Here is a 19,461-nt window from a genome sequence, read left to right on the forward strand (position 1 = left end):
CAGAAGCGCAGATCCAGCTAAGGCATTATAAATCTTAGAGTAAATGATCTTCTGATCTCGACAGAATCTTGTCTCGAGAATAGTGCGAAGCACTGAATTATGATCTCGTTTCCTTTCTTCATGATAGATATGATCGTGAAGAGAATTGATAAAGTCTTGAATGCGTTCTTCTAGGATTTCAACATCATTGTCTTCTCTTCAGAGATAGATGTGGTGCTCTTCTCTGATAGCCATGATTCGTTCTGTTAAGCGTAGCGAAAAATCAATGGTTGACTTTCGGATGGCTTCGAGAATGTCTTCAAATTCATCGGTATCATTGATGAAGGTAATCATGTATGCATGTGTAGATATAACCAGAATTTGATCTGAAGAAGAGTTCGGCTCCCATTGATCTACTTCGGTTGGAGAGTGTGAGTTAGTTAGAATGTCTTCAGTAGGTTGCGGGTTGGTATAATTAACACAAGCCTGAGCTTGGTTAACCTGCTGCGGTTGCGTCTTCAATTCTCTGAGTTGCTTGGCAAGAGATTCCATCTTATCTGTGAGGGATTTGATGGCCTCTGTTTGATTGTTAAGTGCAGAGAGTGGGGCAGATGATGAAGTTGTTTCACCACTGTTCCAGTCATGATGATGCATCGTCATGTTCTCGAGCAATTCCCATGCTTCATCTGCGGTTTGGTTCATCAGATTACCTTGAGCTGCTGCATCGATCATCCTCCTATGATTTACCGTAAGACCATTGTAGAAGGTACAGATTTGGGCTGACCGTTCTAACTGGTGATTAGGGCACTTCTTCAGCAGGGTTTTGAAACGCTCCCATGCAGTGTAAAGAGATTCATCATAACTTTGTTTGAAGTTAATGATGTCATTCTTCAGTTTGGTTTGTTTAGAAGGAGGGAAATATTTGGTTAGGAATTTAGTCGCCATCTCCGTCCATGACGTGATGGAATCTTTTTCCAGTCCTTCAAACCAAGTTTGAGCATGATGAGTGAGAGAATAGGGGAACAAGTATAGCCAGACTATATCTTGTCCTATCCCTGGCTGTTTGTAGGAGTTCGAAAGAGATATGAATTTATCAAGGTGAGAATTAGGATCGTCATTCGGTAATCCATGAAACTGACAGCTATTCTGAATGAGCTGGATGATGTGATGTTTTAACTCGAACGAGTGTCCTTGAATCTCTGAAAATCTGATTGGTCCTCCTCGACCTTCAATCGAGGGTTTCGTGTTTTCTGCTAAAGTAACGCGTAACGCCATTTGGTTTCTGATTCGTGCTTCCTTGCTTGCTTTAGAGATTATTGCGTCTGGATTAGGTACGAATAAGAACGGCCCTGGTCTAGATCGGGTTTGGGTCATACACTAGGTATGCCTTTTGTTTTTAATTTTCGCAAATAAGCTAACTTATAATAAGCTAAACTAAACTAATTCTAAGGTAATCTAATTTAATCTAAGGCAATCTATGGTAATCTAAGGTGGTCTAATCTAAGGTAAACTAGAGTAATCTAAAGTAATCTAATCTAATTAACTAACTATCCTATGGTGGAATATGTTTTTGGTTCTGGCTACTGATTCCCTGGTATTTCGGTAACAAAGTTCCGCACAAACTATTCAACAAACCAAGTGGCCAGGCCGACTACGGAGAGGCAGGATCCTTTTGGTCCCAATATAATTGGCGACTGTTCGGAAAACCCAATAACCAAGTCCGTGTATAATTGTCTTTCTTAAACACCACTAAATGCTTGTGAATAAGTTTGATTGAAAACAGTATTTCCTGATACCAACTCCCCGGCAGCGGCGCCAAAAACTAGTTAGTATCTCCTGATATGGCCGAAACGGACGGTTTTTATTTGCGCGGTGTCGTTAGGCCGTGGCTCGCCAGAATCAGCCACTCGTGGGAGAGGGTACTGTTTTAAATTTATATTTAGCGGGGCCTAAATCTTACTACTCCTTATAAGTAAGGGAAGTATGACCTAGAGTCGTATTTTTGAGATATCAGTAACATCGAACCTATATTGTAGCCTAAGATAGTTAGGGAGTAGTTAATATTTATTTTGGGATTTTCTAGTTTATAAGATACATAAAGTAAATGCGATAAAATCTGTAATTCAGATAAGGTTAAAGTAAGTGCATATGATAGTGCTCCAAATGAACATATATTTAGTAGCAATATCCTCCCAATATGTAAATTATTTAGTTGTAATTTTCATATTGTAAGTTGTAATCGTTTATATTAAATAAGTGCGAAGACAAAAGGCGAAAACGAAGAATTGAAGACACAAACGTCCAAAAAGCTCAAATGTACAAGATACAATTCAAAAGGTTCAATTTATTGATGAGAAACGTCTAAAAATGACAAGAGTACAAGTTACAAAACGCAAAGTACACGATATAAAATAGTACGCAAGGGCGTTCGAAAATCCGGAATCGGGACATGAGTCAACTATCAACGCCCGAAACAACGGACTAAAAATTACAAGTCTACTATGCACAAGAATATAATATAATATATAAATAATTATATTAATTATTTATATTTTATATTTATATATAAATTATGTCGACAAGCAAGGTTCCAAAATTATGTGAGCTGGATTTTCAAACTCCACGACTCGCGGAGTTTGCAGGCTTAAAACTCCACGACTCGCGGAGCTGTCAGAAATCAAAACGCCTATAAAAGGCCATGCATTCTGCCGAGTAAATAAAAAATAAATAATAATAATAATACTCTATATATATATATATATATATATATATATATATATATATATATATATATATATATATATATATAGGGTAGTTTTATATTAGATTAGTTCGGGTTATGTAAAGGTTATTTTACGGGTTTTTGAAGTCGAAATTCTGTCCGTGTAATACTACGTGATAAATACTCAATGTAAGTTATGTTCTCCTTTTTAAATTAATGTTTCGTACTTAAGTTATTATTATGCTTATTTGAGCCAAAGTAATCATGATGTTGGACTAAATATTAAAGACGGGGTAATTGGGCTTTGTACCATAATTAGGGTTTGGACAAAAGAACGACACTTGTGGAAATTAGACTATGGGCTATTAATTGGCTTTATATTTGTTTAACTAAATGATAGTTTTTTAATTTTAATATAAAGATTTACAATTGGACGTCCCTATAAATAACCATATACACTCGATCGGACACGATGGGCGGGGTATTTATATGTACGAATAATCGTTCATTTAACCGGACACGGGAATGGATTAATAGTCTATGGAATTATTAAAACAGGGGTGAAATTATGTACAAGGGTACTTGGCATAATTGATAACAAAGTATTAAAACCTTGGGTTACACGCAGTCGATATCCTGGTGTAATTATTAAACAAAGTATTAAAACCTTGTTACAGTTTAAGTCCCCAATTAGTTGGAATATTTAACTTCGGGTATAAGGATAATTTGACGAGGACACTCGCACTTTATATTTATGACTGATGGACCGTTATGGACAAAAACCAGATGGACTTATCAAATAATCCAGGACAAAGGACAATTAACCCAGGGTAATAAATAATCAAAACGTCAAACATCATGGTTACGGAAGCTTAAATAAGCATAATATATTTTATTTCATTTTTCCTCGTATTTTTATTTATTGTCATTTTAATTATTGTTATTTATTTTATATTGTTATTTAAATATCGTCATTTACTATACGCTTCGTTTAAAATATAAATCGACAAACCGGTCATTAAACGGTAAACCCTCTTTTATATATTATTATATATAATTATATATATTTTGTACAAATATAGTTGTTTAAAAATATAGTGTGCAATAAGCCCGCTCCCTGTGGAACGAACCGGACTTACTAAAAACTATACTACTCTACGATTAGGTACACTGCCTATAGTATTGTAGCAAGGTTTAGGTATATCCCATTTGTAAATAAATAATTAAAACTTGTGTAATTTGTAACGTATTTCGTAGTAAAATATAGTACTATCACGTACCCCCACGCTACCACATCAAGTTTTTGGCGCCGCTGCCGGGGACTCGGCGAAACGCTATATTTTTAATTTATTTTTGTATAAATATATTTATATATATTTTTAGAAAAACAATATAAAATTTAAAAAAAACACGTTTTTCAAACTCCACGACTCGCGGAGTTTCCAGGCTTAAAACTCCACGACTCGCGGAGCCACCCTGACAGGCGCACCAGGAACCCTACTTCGCATTTATTACGGAATAATATTAATTATTATTATTTTAAAACCCTAATTAGGTTTAATTAATTTAATATTTAATTTTTAGTTTTAATTAAATTTGTAATAATTACTTTTAATTAGTTTTATTATATATAAAAATTAATACTTTTATAAAATAAAAATATAAAAATAATATTTTTATAAAAATTGTACTTTTTAAAACTTTAAGTTTATTTTTATATTTTGTATTTTTTTTAGTGTAATATTTGTATCTTTATTGTTCGTAGCTAGTTTTAAGTTCTAGTATTTTGCCGTAGCTTATTTTTATTTTTAGATTTTTAGGATTTGCCGTTAAATCTCTTAAGTGCTATTTCTTTAGACTAAGATTTAGGTGCTTTAGAATTTTGCGACGATTTTAAAATTTTAGTGCCTTTTAAGTCACGACTCGCTACTTTCTTATTTTTATTTTTCGACGTTTTTCGACGCGCATTCTTTTTCTTTCTTATTTCTCGACGCTTTAGTTTTTAGGACTTAGAAATTTTCTCTATTTCTTATCTAATATCTCAAACGGAAAGAAAAATTATTTAAGTGGTTAAATTAATGGACGTTGATAATTTTCTGCTTCGTAGTAATAGTTGGATTTGTTAGTGGCTGAGTTGTGAGCTTCCGATTTAAAGGGTTCTGGCTCCCTGCTGCATCTTTTGGCTATTCGAAACGTGGGCAAAAGCAGAAAAGTCTATTAATTGGACAACTTATATATGTTTTATTATTTTTATAACTAATAGGATAATTAGTAAATGCACCACATTGTAGCTAAAATTTGGCCATCGCAATAAAATGGAAAATTTTGAAAACAAGGCTATGGAAGCTCTTTTTGATATCCAAAATCAATTAAATCAATACTCTCAAACGGGTGTTGATGACAATTCGTTCGGTCAATCTTGGATCACGAATGACGAAACAATAACTCGTTGTGAAATCTGTGGAGATTAGCACTCAACATGGGAATGTTATTATTATGTTTCTATGGAAAATTACGCACCCACGGAACCTGAATGGAATGATTATGAAGAATACAATTCAAATTGGGATTATTCCCAAGAATATTTCCAAACTCAACAACCAGTAGACGAGGAAAATTACGTGTCTGAAAATTTATTATACAATATGAAAATCAAACTTGAAGAACTTGATGCTCAAAATGAACAAATGAGAGAATTTGTAAATAGGCAAGCTGAAACTCTATCAGATTACACACCTGTTGATCTGAGGAGTCGTGTGCAAGAAAATCTCATATCATCGAATTTTGATGAATTCGAGAGCTCCGAAATCACCAACTATCCCGATGATACTTTTTATTCAGTCTTACCAATTTCACAACATAATGACACATTAGCCTCTACCGACGAAATCATCAATCCATCCATAGATGATGAAGAAGAAGTAAGGGTGACAAATTGGTACTCTTGGGAAAACGATAACGTTGAAAATTTTACCCCCGAGGCCAAACCGAACTTCACCATTACACAACCTTCCAACCCAATATTCTCAATAGACGAGTCATCTACCGAAGATGAACTACGAGCTGTAATAGATAATGACACCTCGAATTTCACCCAATCGGGTAATAGAGGTGAAATCTTTGATCACGAGAATAAAAGGAAGGAAATATTAGGAATTGTCCACCCTATAGAAATAAGTATGTCGGTGTATATCGATCCATTTGACCAAGAACCAGAAAAGAGACATATCCATTTACTAAAAGCTACACTTAAAAAAGAATTAGGTAGTGACGATCGGGTGGGTCTAAACTTTAAACCCATTGATATAATATATACCACCCGAGATGTAAATAACTGGCTCGCTATTTTAATTCGTGGAACTTATTCTACCGACTTCACATGTCGTCAGCTAAGTGTGGGGAAGTCTAACCCCACTTAACGTTAAATTAGGGGTTCGGGTTAGTGCATAACTCGTTAATAAAAATGCATGATGAGTTAGGGTAAAAGACGTATTTTCAAAACTTAGATAACAGTTCAGAAAAGCAACCGTTTTTGAAGAAAAACATGTGTGATAAAACAAGAAGGAATGAACGATGAGGCGAACCATCTATCATTCAACGAGCTTTGTAATTACAAACTGGGTATTTTCAATCACTTTTCTACACTAATCACCCTCATGAATTTATAATTAGAGTCTGATTTCATGCAAATGAGGGCATTGCATGATCTTAAGTGTGGGGAAGGATTATAAATTCTCTCGGGTTTACACTTGGTTTTATTTGCCAAATTTTGTGAAAATTCGAAAAATTTTAAACTAAATGAATTCAAAATCATGTTTATACATATTTATGAACGATGAAAATTAGGTGTTAATATCGAAATTATCGTTACCTCGGAAAGGACATAAATGGAGAAACACCCTAAAATGCTTGAATTCATTTAAAATGGAATAAAGGAGAATAAAAAGGCGAAGAAAGAAACTAAGTGTGGGAAGAATGTACCTAGTTATTCAATTAAAAACTATCTAGCACATGTTTCTGTAAAGTTTATTGCAGGTGCTTTTGTTTTGGACTAAATTAACTATTTTACCCGATGAAAGAAAAGAAAAGATGGATCTACACGATGAATCAATTCCATCATTAAAAGGAAGTAAAGTCTTCCAAAAAAGACACGCGCTTCTTGATTTAGGTTAAGAAGTTGTCGTCCAGACCAGCTGTAGGTTGACGAAAAATCTAGAAAAGTCATCACTAAAATCAGCAGGAAATCCACGGACCTCAGCATCAAACAGGGTCGCCAAGTGGTCAGATTTATCCTAACCATGAGAAGGATTTATCTCGTACAATGGGGGGGCACCGTGCAAATTAGCTTGATAAGACTAATGAATCAGATCCCCAGAAAGGATAATCTCCTTAAAGATTAAAAATCAGCTTTTAAGCCTGATATTACTCAATCCTTGAGATTGACCTTAAAGATTGAGAATTACAAACTCATGGAATTCAATGATATTAAAACTCGAGCTTGAACGAGAAAATATTTTGATCAAAATTACAAACCGATTTGTTTTCTGAAAACCTATTTTCAATGCGTTCATTACCATTGAACGTAAAATCCTAGGAATTCACCTGGAATTCATTAGGTCACCTGAACCAAATCGGGTGTCAACCGTAAGAATGGTGGTTTCATAGCATGGTCAAAGACAGGACCTTGTGCCAGACTGAAAAATTATAAGGGTGAGCTTTACTATTGCTCCTACAAAGGATAGTAATTGCATCAGACACGTTATAGACCATAATCAAAAGCAAGTCACGGGACATTGCCTTAACAGTTGCTTGTTCATCGCTTTCCTTTACAACCGGACGGTAGTTTACCGAAAGGTAATATACGGGACAAGTAAACTGGACGTGTTACTTTCCTAATATAAGGTTAGCAAGTGGGTGACACAAAACCATAAGTTTTGAGCTAAAATTTTCAAATCTGAAACCCACAAAATCCACAAAAATATTTTGCAACACCGGTGAAGGGTTATTCCGGAAAACTTATCTAGGGTAAAAGCTAGATTAAATTTTTAAAAAGATCAAATGTTTCCTTAAGGATCTACATTTTCATAGTCATGTGGGACTGTAAACCACATCGTTACTATCATTGTTTATACCGCCGTATCAAAATCACTGATGTATAAAGTGTGAAGAATAAAGAAGTGAATCGTGTGATTTAATTTCAAGTTCTGTATTGCTTGAGGACAAGCAACGTTCAAGTGTGGGGATATTTGATAGTGCTCCAAATGAACATATATTTAGTAGCAATATCCTCCCAATATGTAAATTATTTAGTTGTAATTTTCCTATTGTAAGTTGTAATCGTTTATATTAAATAAGTGCGAAGACAAAAGGTGAAAACGAAGATTTGAAGACACAAACGTCCAAAAAGCTCAAATGTACAAGATACAATTCAAAAGGTTCAATTTATTGATGAGAAACGTCTAAAAATGACAAGAGTTCAAGTTACAAAACGCAAAGTACACGATATAAAATAGTACGCAAGGACGTTCGAAAATCCGGAATCGGGACATGAGTCAACTATCAACGACCGACGCAACGGACTAAAAATTACAAGTCTACTATGCACAAGAATATAATATAATATATAAATAATTATATTAATTATTTATATTTTATATTTATATATAAATTATGTCGACAAGCAACGTTCCAAAATTATGTGAGCTGGATTTTCAAACTCCACGACTCGCGGAGTTTGCAGGCTTAAAACTCCACTACTCGCGGAGCTGTCAGAAATCAAAACGCCTATAAAAGGCCATGCATTCTGCCGAGTAAATAAAAAATAAATAATAATAATAATACTTTGTAATAAATAATAAATATATATATATATATATATATATATATATATATATATATATATATATATATATATATATATATATATATATATATATATATATAGTATAGGGTAGTTTTATATTAGATTAGTTAGGGTTATGTAAAGGTTATTTTACGGGTTTTTGAAGTCGAAATTCTGTCCGTGTAACACTACGCGATAAATACTCAATGTAAGTTATTTTCTCCTTTTTAAATTAATGTCTCGTACTTAAGTTATTATTATGCTTATTTGAGCCAAAGTAATCATGATGTTGGACTAAATATTAAAGACGGGGTAATTGGGCTTTGTACCATAATTGGGGTTTGGACAAAAGAACGACACTAGTGGAAATTAGACTATGGGCTATTAATGGGCTTTATATTTGTTTAACTAAATGATAGTTTGTTAATTTTAATATAAAGATTTACAATTGGACGTCCCTATAAATAACCATATACACTCGATCGGACACGATGGGCGGGGTATTTATATGTACGAATAATCGTTCATTTAACCGGACACGGGAATGGATTAATAGTCTATGGAATTATTAAAACAGGGGTGAAATTATGTGCAAGGACACTTGACATAATTGATAACAAAGTATTAAAACCTTGGGTTACACGCAGTCGATATCCTGGTGTAATTATTAAACAAAGTATTAAAACCTTGTTACAGTTTAAGTCCCCAATTAGTTGGAATATTTAACTTCGGGTATAAGGATAATTTGACGAGGACACTCGCACTTTATATTTATGACTGATGGACCGTTATGGACAAAAACCAGATGGACTTATCAAATAATCCAGGACAAAGAACAATTAACCCAGGGTAATAAATAATCAAAACGTCAAACATCATGGTTACGGAAGCTTAAATACGCATAATATATTTTATTTCATTTTTCCTCGTACTTTTATTTATTGTCATTTTAATTATTGTTATTTATTTTATATTGTTATTTAAATATCGTCATTTACTATACGCTTCGTTTAAAATATAAATCGACAAACCGGTCATTAAACGGTAAACCCTCTTTTATATATTATTATATATAATTATATATATTTTGTACAAATATAGTTGTTTAAAAATATAGTGTGCAATAAGCCCGCTCCCTGTGGAACGAACCGGACTTACTAAAAACTATACTACTCTACGATTAGGTACACTACCTATAGTGTTGTAGCAAGGTTTAGGTATATCCCATTTGTAAATAAATAATTAAAACTTGTGTAATTTGTAACGTATTTCGTAGTAAAATATAGTACTATCATGTACCCCCACGCTACCACATCAGCATACTATGACTTCATCAGTTATTCTGCCGATATTATGGAATGCTGGCTCATGAATAGGTAGAGGCCCTGTATTCATTACACTGGTCCTAAACGCCCCTGTCATAAGACATGTCACTGGGTACTGCGTTAGGCTTGAAGATTCTGAATAGACAGCAACGTCCCATACTCCCGACGCTCGTGCAGTCTGACTACAGGCATACACGTTCAGACGGCTCATCCAATTGAGCGACTCGGTTGGGTGACGTATTAACATTCCGAAATGGTCTAAACTTTCTTAAGCATAATAGAATACATGGTTTACCATATCCGAGAGACGTGATGTGTTTCAATGCTTTCGTTAATGATTGGTAAAAGATAGTTAGGCCCTTAAAAAGAGTTCAACCATAAAGAATACCATGGCCAAGTCAAGTCTGACTTCCATGAACACGTTCGGTTATCCTAACGGTCCAATCCTTTATGTGTCTAAACAAATAGTTCCTTAATTAACTAAGAATCCCTCAAGCGGGGTGCAATGCTTGAGACCGCGTTATGGTGCAGTGTACTGGTCAACACTAACCGTGTTCCATGGCCTTACTTAGCAGAGGTACAGCTTACAACAACCGCTGTGCTTCAGCGTGCACGTACGAAGTTTATATGCTTGGTGACTACACTAGCATGGTCTAGGACCGACAATGTACTAGGGGCCTAGTCAGATGTTTCACTACGAAAGAGTCCTCAGTCGGAATCCAAAGCTCGATAGACTTACTACAACCGGTGTGCCTCGGTCGATCTTACGTTGTATCCGATAGACTTCTCTTACCAAGGGGTGACACAGATAGTGTACTCTGAATCGGGGTTCGCGACTTCCCAATAACAGAGCCTATAACTACGTTCTATTAGTTGGAAAAGCGATTGAGCTTAAAGCATAATCGGAAAGCATTTCAACAGCATACACAGACCATGATATTATTTCGGCATTATAACTGCTTACATCATAGCATACACTAAAGATAACTACTCGCTAATCATGGCAATAATATCATAAAACATTATATAATATAAAGGATAGAAGTAACAGTAGATTAAACGAGTTCCGAATACAAAAGTGACAACTTCAAGACTCCAGACCGCTCCTAATACAATCTTCAGCGTTCGCCTCCGTGTACTTAATTTCCCGCTCGGAGGTGAGAAGGCCTTGAAAGTATAACTAATATTGTACAAGAGAGAGAAAGAAGTGAATTGAAGTGTGTGTTGGAATGAATGACAAAGACCCTTTAAATAGACTTGAAAATTGCCAAATAAACCTGGCAGGCCGTTTGGCAGGCCGTTTGGCAGGCCGTATATGGCAGGTCGTATGCAAGGCAGGCCGTTTAGTGGCTCGTGTGGTGGCACGTATATGACAGGCCGTTTCCATACTGGCAGGCCGTATGGCAGGCCGTATGGCAGGTCGTATGGCAGGCCGTTTGGCTTGCTGGTCAGCCTTGATTCCCTGGATCGTAACTTGATTTCTTGTCTTTCACCATTTTCGCTCTAGAATCTTCGTTTTAGCTCCGATTCTCTTGATTCTTTTTGCACCGTCTTCGTAATTACTTGTTCTTCAATTCTAACTGACGAAGTGGGTATTTTGCCGACAAAGTTCGAATCTTTCTTGTTTTTGGGCCTTAATACCGGGGTGAAAACGTGACTTTTTAGCCGATATCAACGTAACACCGTTGTGTAAACTTAATTAATTACACGGATTAATGTAATGACGTGACTTATATTGTGTGTTTGTTAATAAAGTCTTTCGCTGTGTGTGTGTGTGTGTGTGTGTGTGTGTATATATATATATATATATATATATATATATATATATATATATATAAGTAAAAAATGGCCGGTGTTACACTCCCGCACCGAAAGCGAGAATCATACTGCTAGACCAAATGCCCAGTTATCAAACAAATATCATTCATCTAATTGTTGTCATTCATATTAAAAACACTTATCTTTTATCATAAAACGGTTATCATTCATCATAATGCTATCATTCATCAAAAACTTCTCATTTATCAAAAAACATTATCATTCATCAAGCATTTATCACTCATCAAAATATTCGATAATTGATAAATAAATAAAAAATACCAGATGAATGATAAAAGTAGCTGATGAATGATAAACGATGAATGATTAAAGAACGTGATGAATGATAAAAAGTACCCGATGAATGATAAAATATCTGATGAATGATAAAAATACACAGTGAATGATAAAGATAGCTGATGAATGATAAGTGAAGAATGACAAAATAACGTGATGAATGATAAAAAAAAAAATACCAGACAAACGATAAAAAAAAAACTCGATGAATGATAAAATTACCAAATGAATGTTAAAAGTAGGTGATGAATGATAAACGAAGAATGATAAAAGCAATGTTGATTTAATCAAGACAATATAAGCAGACATTTTGATATTACAAATCTACAATTGACAGGTGCGATTAAATAGTCGGCATGAAATCAACAAGAATCATACCACTAGACTAAATGCCCAGTAACTTCATGTACATCTTGTTATTCCTTATCATCAAACACTTATCATTCATAAAAAAATAATTATCATTCATCAGAAAAAAATTGTCATTCATCATAAAATGATTATCATTCATCATAAAACGGTTATCATTCCTCAAAATGTTAACATTCATCAAACAGTTATATAAGGCATAACAGTTTGTAATCATAAGAACAGAGTCACATTCATCGATGTTATCATTCATAAGAGAACATTTATCATTCATCAAAGTTATCATTCATTAAACAGTTATCGTTAATCACAAAACAATTATCATTAATCACAAAACAGTTACCTATTTTTTCAAGGATACGGGCACAGAACCAACTGAGCCTTTTTACCACTCAACCAAAGGTTCGGTGTTAATATAAATGATTGTTCATATTAATATCATAATCAGATCAACCATATTCCTATGCAAGTTCTAGTGTCCATGTAGACATACCTGATCTTTGGTATTTTGCAGATGGTTGTGTATGCAAGCAATGAAATAGAAGGTGATCTCATCGAAATTCGTCACAGGCTTAGAAGATCACAAACATTGGAAAAATAATTAAAAATCATTTGCTGCATAGACCGTCCTCATCTTGAATTTTACCTTGCGAGCATTATAATTAAATGTGGCAAAGGATGGAGGTTTAAAGATGTGAAAACTGTAAACATGAGTTACGAGCAAAAAGAACTACGAACAAGGAAATTAAATTACACGAACAGAGTGTCCAACAATTGTTAAAAAAAAAAAAACAAAAAAAAAAAAAAAAAAAAAACAATTGTTACCAGTTATCTCAACGAAAATATCACCATAATTGCTAAATTTTTGCTTTGCATACATACATATATCTATAAAGTGATTTATGAAGGGTTATGAAAAGGATAACAAAATAAGTTACTTGGGGGAATTCAGTGACAACACAAAACTCCTGTGGGCTTTCAAAAGAATCGAGCATCTGAATAATATTTGGATGTTTCAGCTTTCTTAATATCTACAAAAAGTAGACACCATCTTAGAAAATGCTATGCTTAACAAAAATGTTGCACGGACTAAAATAGTAATAAAATATATATAACGCGATTAACATACAAACCTCAATTTCTTGTCTAAGATTTTGGATGTCCTTTTCGGTTTTACCGTGTTTGAGTATAAATTTCATCGCTACAGTCTAAAACAAATCGACAAAAATAAAACCAATACATATATTAGATGTAACGAAAATACAGAAACCTTATAATAAAAGAACGATAACCGTGAACTCATGAAATTGCATATACCTGGCCTGTGAACTTTCTTCTTCCTTTGTATACTTTACCAAAAGATCCTTCCCTTACAAGCTCTATCACATGATAATTCTCTGCTCCCATTTCAAGATCCTTGAATTCTACTGTTAACAATAATTATAACAACAACAACAACAACAACAACAAAACCCAATACCACATAGATGGTGTATGGGGGAGGTGAGATGTATACAATCCTTCCCCTATCCGAGAATAAAGACAAGTCATTTCTCCACCCAAAGTGGAAACACTCTCAAAAGTAGAGAAAGTCATCCCTCTCCCTATTCGACGGATAGAGAGATTGCTTCCGAGTGAACCTCCGACCAATAAGTAGGAAAAAATTTTTAAAAAATAAATAAAATTCAGACGCCATGAAAATGGTAAAATCAAATTTTCATGGTTTTTAAATCCTGCCTGAAATTTACTTAAACTAATCAACACCAATTCATTACTTCTTTGCTAAATGAAATTTTAATAGTATGCATCAAAACTCTATCCAAATAAGTAAGCAATGAAAGCTATAGAGTAAATTTAATATCAAAACTCTATCCATCATAATTGCATATTTAACAAGCACAAAACATTTATATATGTGTTGATGTCTAGTAGTTTCTTGCATTGTGGACACTATTACAGCAAAGCAACTTCATAATAATAAGAAGGCTAACTTGAGAGCAAGTATGAACAATTACGCAGATCTTGTGTATGTTACTACAAGAACCACCCACTAATTATGAGTTTATTAGTTTAAGAGTGGGATGGTCAGCTCTAATCTTTTAAAGTAGCACATGAGTAATTACTATTGCAAGTAATTAACTATTGCAAGTTACCCAAAGTTGACCTTTGCTGACTAATTTTGACTTATAACAATCGCCCCCTTTTCAAACGATTCTTGACCTCATGAAGAATCTGATTAACAGCAAAAGATCAAAAAATCTATAAAGCGAAGCATGAATTTATCAATCTGTTCCCATGTCGCATCTTCTCAAGTTCCATTTTTCCATTGGACCAAAATTGTTACTGATCCTGCATTTCCTTTTTTAACCAGCTTACGATCCAAGATTTTGAATGGTACAGCTAATAACAAGTTGCTGGAATCGTTCTCATGTTAACTAGTGGACTTCCTTTGTGTAATTTGAGTCGGGAGATGAAACACAAGATGGATTCTTGTTGTAGGTGGTAATTCCAATTTGTATTTAACCATTCCAACTTTGTGTACCACTGTAAATGGACCATAATTCTTGGGTGACTGTCTGTTGTATGAACTAGCACGTACTATGATTTGTGTGTAGGGTTGAAGCTTTACATATACCCAGTCACCAACATTGAACTCCCTCTTTGTTCTCTGCTTATCTGCATAGTGTTTCATTCTGTCCTGTGCACGTTTTAAGTAGTACTTCAACATGGATAAGGCTTCCTCTCGTGCAGTCAAATTCTTGATGAGCTCATGAAAACTTCAGCACAACATTTTAAGTTGAACCTAACTCCATGTTCTTGTTTAAAAACAGAATATGCATGTCAAATTCTTGATATGGATATACTTACTTACATATGCACAGAAGCTCTACTTAATCACTACTCAAGCATGAGTAAGATATATGTTTCATATTGATTACCATATATCTAATCTCTTGAATCCAATAATTTGCTTGAAATCCAACAGACCAATCAGAGTGCGACATGTAGCGCTACAATCACATGTGATTGAAAAAAAAAAAAAAAAAAAAAATTTTGAAATTTTTTTTATTTAAAAGAAAAAAAAATTTTGAAAAAATTTAAATAAAAAAAATTTCGATTTTTTTTTTAAATTTTTCATGTTAAATCCAATCACATGTGATTGTCAAACCCAATCACATGTGATTGTAAAACACAATCACATGTGATTCTGTATGTCAAATCCAATCACATGTAATTGAAAAAAAAAATTCAAAATTTTTGTTTTCAAAAAAGAATATTCAACAGGAAACACACTTTAATTCGGTGATTTGATTAAGTTTGTTAGCGTTTCGTGATCATATCTTCAAAATTGAGACTTTAATTCGGTGAATTGATCAAGTTTTGATCAAAAACTTGGTGTTTAAAAGTTTTACCACAAATTTACTGAAATTCGTCATTTTACTAAATAAATTTTTTCAATCACATATGATTGGATTTGACATTCAGAATCACATGTGATTGGTTTTTAAAATCACATGTGATTAGCATGCAGAATCATATGTGATTTACTGCATGTCAAATTCAATCACATGTGATTGAAAAACAAATTTCAAAAAAAAAAAAAAAAAATTCGAAAAAAAAATATTTAAATTTTTTTTTTTGAAATTTTTTTTTAATTCTTTTTTCAATCACATGTGATTATCGCGCCACGTGTCGCACTCTGATTGGTTCCTTAGATTTCAACTTAAAAGTTGGTCTCATTTGAATATTTCTCTAATAATTAATATATAAAATATAAATGGATGAGACATATACGTAGGTATATCAAATGAATCGAGTGTGAGAAAGAGAGAAACCTCAAGTTGAGACCAGCGAGATTGAGGATCGAAATTTGGAAGAGAAGGTGCATCGTCGGAGATGAAGACGAAGCACAAGTTGAGAAGACTCCGGTAATCCGAAGGGTCGTCTGCTCGGAGAAGAATTGACATACGGTCACCGACGCAGCAGCAACGAAGACAATTCCGGCTATATTTGCAACAACATTGAACCTTTGTGATAGAAGCCGGTTCGAGATGGCTAGTCTCCAAAGAAATATAGAGAGAAATAGACAAGCTTTGCAGCAAATTTTCTTCTTAATCATTCATAAACTCAAACTTACAATTTATACTAAATGCAATGTAACTTACTAAAGGAAACGTGCAAACACCGAAATAACCAACTATCCTAAAAATATGGTACTATAAACAGACGTGCATGCCTACCACTAACTACTGCTAAATGCAAATAAAGGAAAACATGGATGGAACATGCATTCATGCATGAACAAATAAAGAGAATGTGTACTACTTCTGTAACCGATGTCCACATGTCTGACTTAGTAATATTTTGGGATATTCGGGATTGTATCAATACTCTCCGGTTGAACTTCAACCTTGTCCTCAAGGTTGGAACTTTTCATTGGAGTATCTTTTGACATCTCGAGGATTAAGAACTGCGGGGGGTTACAACGGTGACCGGGGTAGAACTTTTTCGGGCAACGAAAATAGAGACCTTAGCTACGACGTGTTTGAACTTCTTCAGGGGTAAGGCGGCGTACAGGGTGGCTCTTGCTTTGATTGGTAGAGTTCGGTGGTGCGGGTAACAGTGGAATGGTGTTGGAAACTAACACTACTACATTCCGGCTCTTTTAGACGTGTGGAAAAAGGCTTTTAGACGTGTTCCGAAACACGTCTACATGTGACGGCTCCAAATGAGTGTACTCATATAGTGCGGTTCAAGGAACCGCTCTAAAAACTAATAATTAGACGTGTTGTCAAATCGTTAGATTAGGCTGTTCCATTTGTATCTTTTTAGACGTGTTCCGTTATCTTTAATTAGACGCGTTCCGTTAGTTTCATTTAGACGTGTTCCGTTAGTTGCAATTAAACGTGTTCCGTTAGTTACTATTAGACGTGTTCCTGTATATTCCGTTAGTCACTATTAGACGTGTTCATCTAGATTCAATAAGACGTGTTCATCTAGTTGCAATTAGACGTGTTCTTGTAGTTACAATTAGACTTGTTCATCTATTTGCAATTAGAAGTGTTCCGGGATATTTTTTTTAACCCGCCAAAAATTTTAAAATATTTAAAATTTTAAATTTTTAGAAATTTAAAAATTAAATATTTCAAATTGCCACCAAATATAACAGACTTCTGCAAGTAGACGTGTTGTATTTGTGACACCGCTGATTTTTTTTTTTTATACGTGGCGGAAGCATAATATTAATTTAATACGATATCCACATTAACTATTGTTAATACAACCTGTGTCACGTGTCATTACAAAATACTTGTTTATACAGAGAAGACATATTTACAAAAAGATTATTGTTTTCATAAAGCAAGACAACATCAGAGTTGACTCCTGTCAAACATAACATCTTCATGCCCGTCTTCTCCCCAAAAGCATAAACTACAAAAGCTAATAACCTGCAGGGAGGAGAGGGAGGGGAATTAGCACGAAGCTAAGTGAGTACGACTAACTACAGGCCATAGCATACATAAGTGTTATACTAATCATGTCACATAGTCTAACACACAAACATCACCCAGTAGTGCAGTCTATAGAGACTCCGGCGGTTCGGCCAAACCATTAACCTCCAGTTGATCGGGCTGGGGTTTACCGGAAGTTCCTCCTACATACCGTGCTGCATAAATCATCCACACGCGACGTACGCGTCATTTAAACATATACTACACGGATGCAAATAGGCTACCACATGAGGAACCCAACCCGCAGGTTGATCTCTCCTATCGAATTAGGCTACCACAAGATAGGGACGCACTGGGCTCCAGCAGACAAGCATCAACTAACATGCAGTCATCACAAGGTACTAACTAATCACAACAATAAGTATATCTAACAAGCATGGCAATCATAATATAACATGCTACAATATACTATATTCTCCAGTTAGTCTCACTCACCAAATACCAGCAAACGAGAAGGTATTCAGCTATCTAATCACTGAACCTTCTCTTTCTCCTTTTCTCCTGAGAAAACATATACACAAGTTAGTTTCTGTCCGTTAACACCAAATAACACAATATAAAAATTTTTGTCAGAAAAACTGTCTGCTAAAATTTTTCTCCTTAACACTTATGCACTTTCAAAATTTACATCAAAATCATCAAAATACAAACGGGCAGCATAACGGCTAAAACTCAACACTTTGGTAAAATATTCTGCCCTGGACACTCAGTCGGTCGACTGACACTGACAGTCGGTCGACTGTCTACACAATCGGTCGACTGACCTTCTCAGTCGGTCGACTCACTTGGTATTACATCAATCGGCCGAATGTAATTCCCAGTCGGTCGGTTGTCTTTGTTAATCGGTCGGTTCAACCCTCAGTCGGTCGACTGTCGACCGACAGTCAGCCGACTGTGTTCATCTTCTTCAGAAGCTGAACACAAGTTACGAACTTCAAGCTAAAATCGCCAAAACTCGATCTAGAGCTCGTTTTCGACATCAAAACTTACCACAACTCAATTACTACATGTTATAGACTATAAACCCACAAAGTTTTGACCATAACAACATCAAACCCATCGATTTTGACACAAAATCAAGCTTTTTACAAAACTTACACAAAACTATGAATTTAACCATGAATTGAACACAAAAACACATGTTTCTTACCTTGTTAGAATCAGTAGACAACAAGGAACAAGATTCCAAGATCAATTTAAGCTCAAGAACAAGTTTTGATGATTAGGGTTTCAAAGGAGAAAGAATTAGGTACGGGGTATTATTTTGGAAAGGATCGGGAAAGTGCAAGAAATGCACTACACAAGTCATCAAAAGTGGGTTAAAATCCCACACTGTGTGACACACGGGTATTTATCAGTTATCTAATATCTTTCGTACGTCATTTGGCAACCCAAACGAAGTCCAAATTAAATAAACAAACCTGTTCTGTGACCCTTGTCACAAACTGGTCCTAACCACATTATTATTTAATAGTAAACATTAAATAAAAATAAAAGCATATAATAACACAATACTAACTTAAGGGCAATCTAGTAATCTTACATCTAGGCCCGATTGAGGATGTTACAGTATTATAACAGAAATTTAAAAAGCAA

General features: G+C 34.6%; 1 non-coding gene across 1 annotated transcript; it reads left to right on the plus strand.

Annotated features, from left to right (window-relative positions):
• The first annotated feature begins 769 nt into the window (after window positions 1-769).
• On the plus strand, window positions 770-876 carry LOC139895031 (small nucleolar RNA R71). Its single transcript, XR_011775503.1, has one exon. It is a non-coding gene; the product is annotated as a small nucleolar RNA R71 (small nucleolar RNA).
• Window positions 877-19,461: the final 18,585 nt, after the last annotated feature.

This window comes from Rutidosis leptorrhynchoides, chromosome 2 (genome assembly GCF_046630445.1).
Source record: "Rutidosis leptorrhynchoides isolate AG116_Rl617_1_P2 chromosome 2, CSIRO_AGI_Rlap_v1, whole genome shotgun sequence".
Taxonomy (NCBI): domain Eukaryota; kingdom Viridiplantae; phylum Streptophyta; class Magnoliopsida; order Asterales; family Asteraceae; genus Rutidosis; species Rutidosis leptorrhynchoides.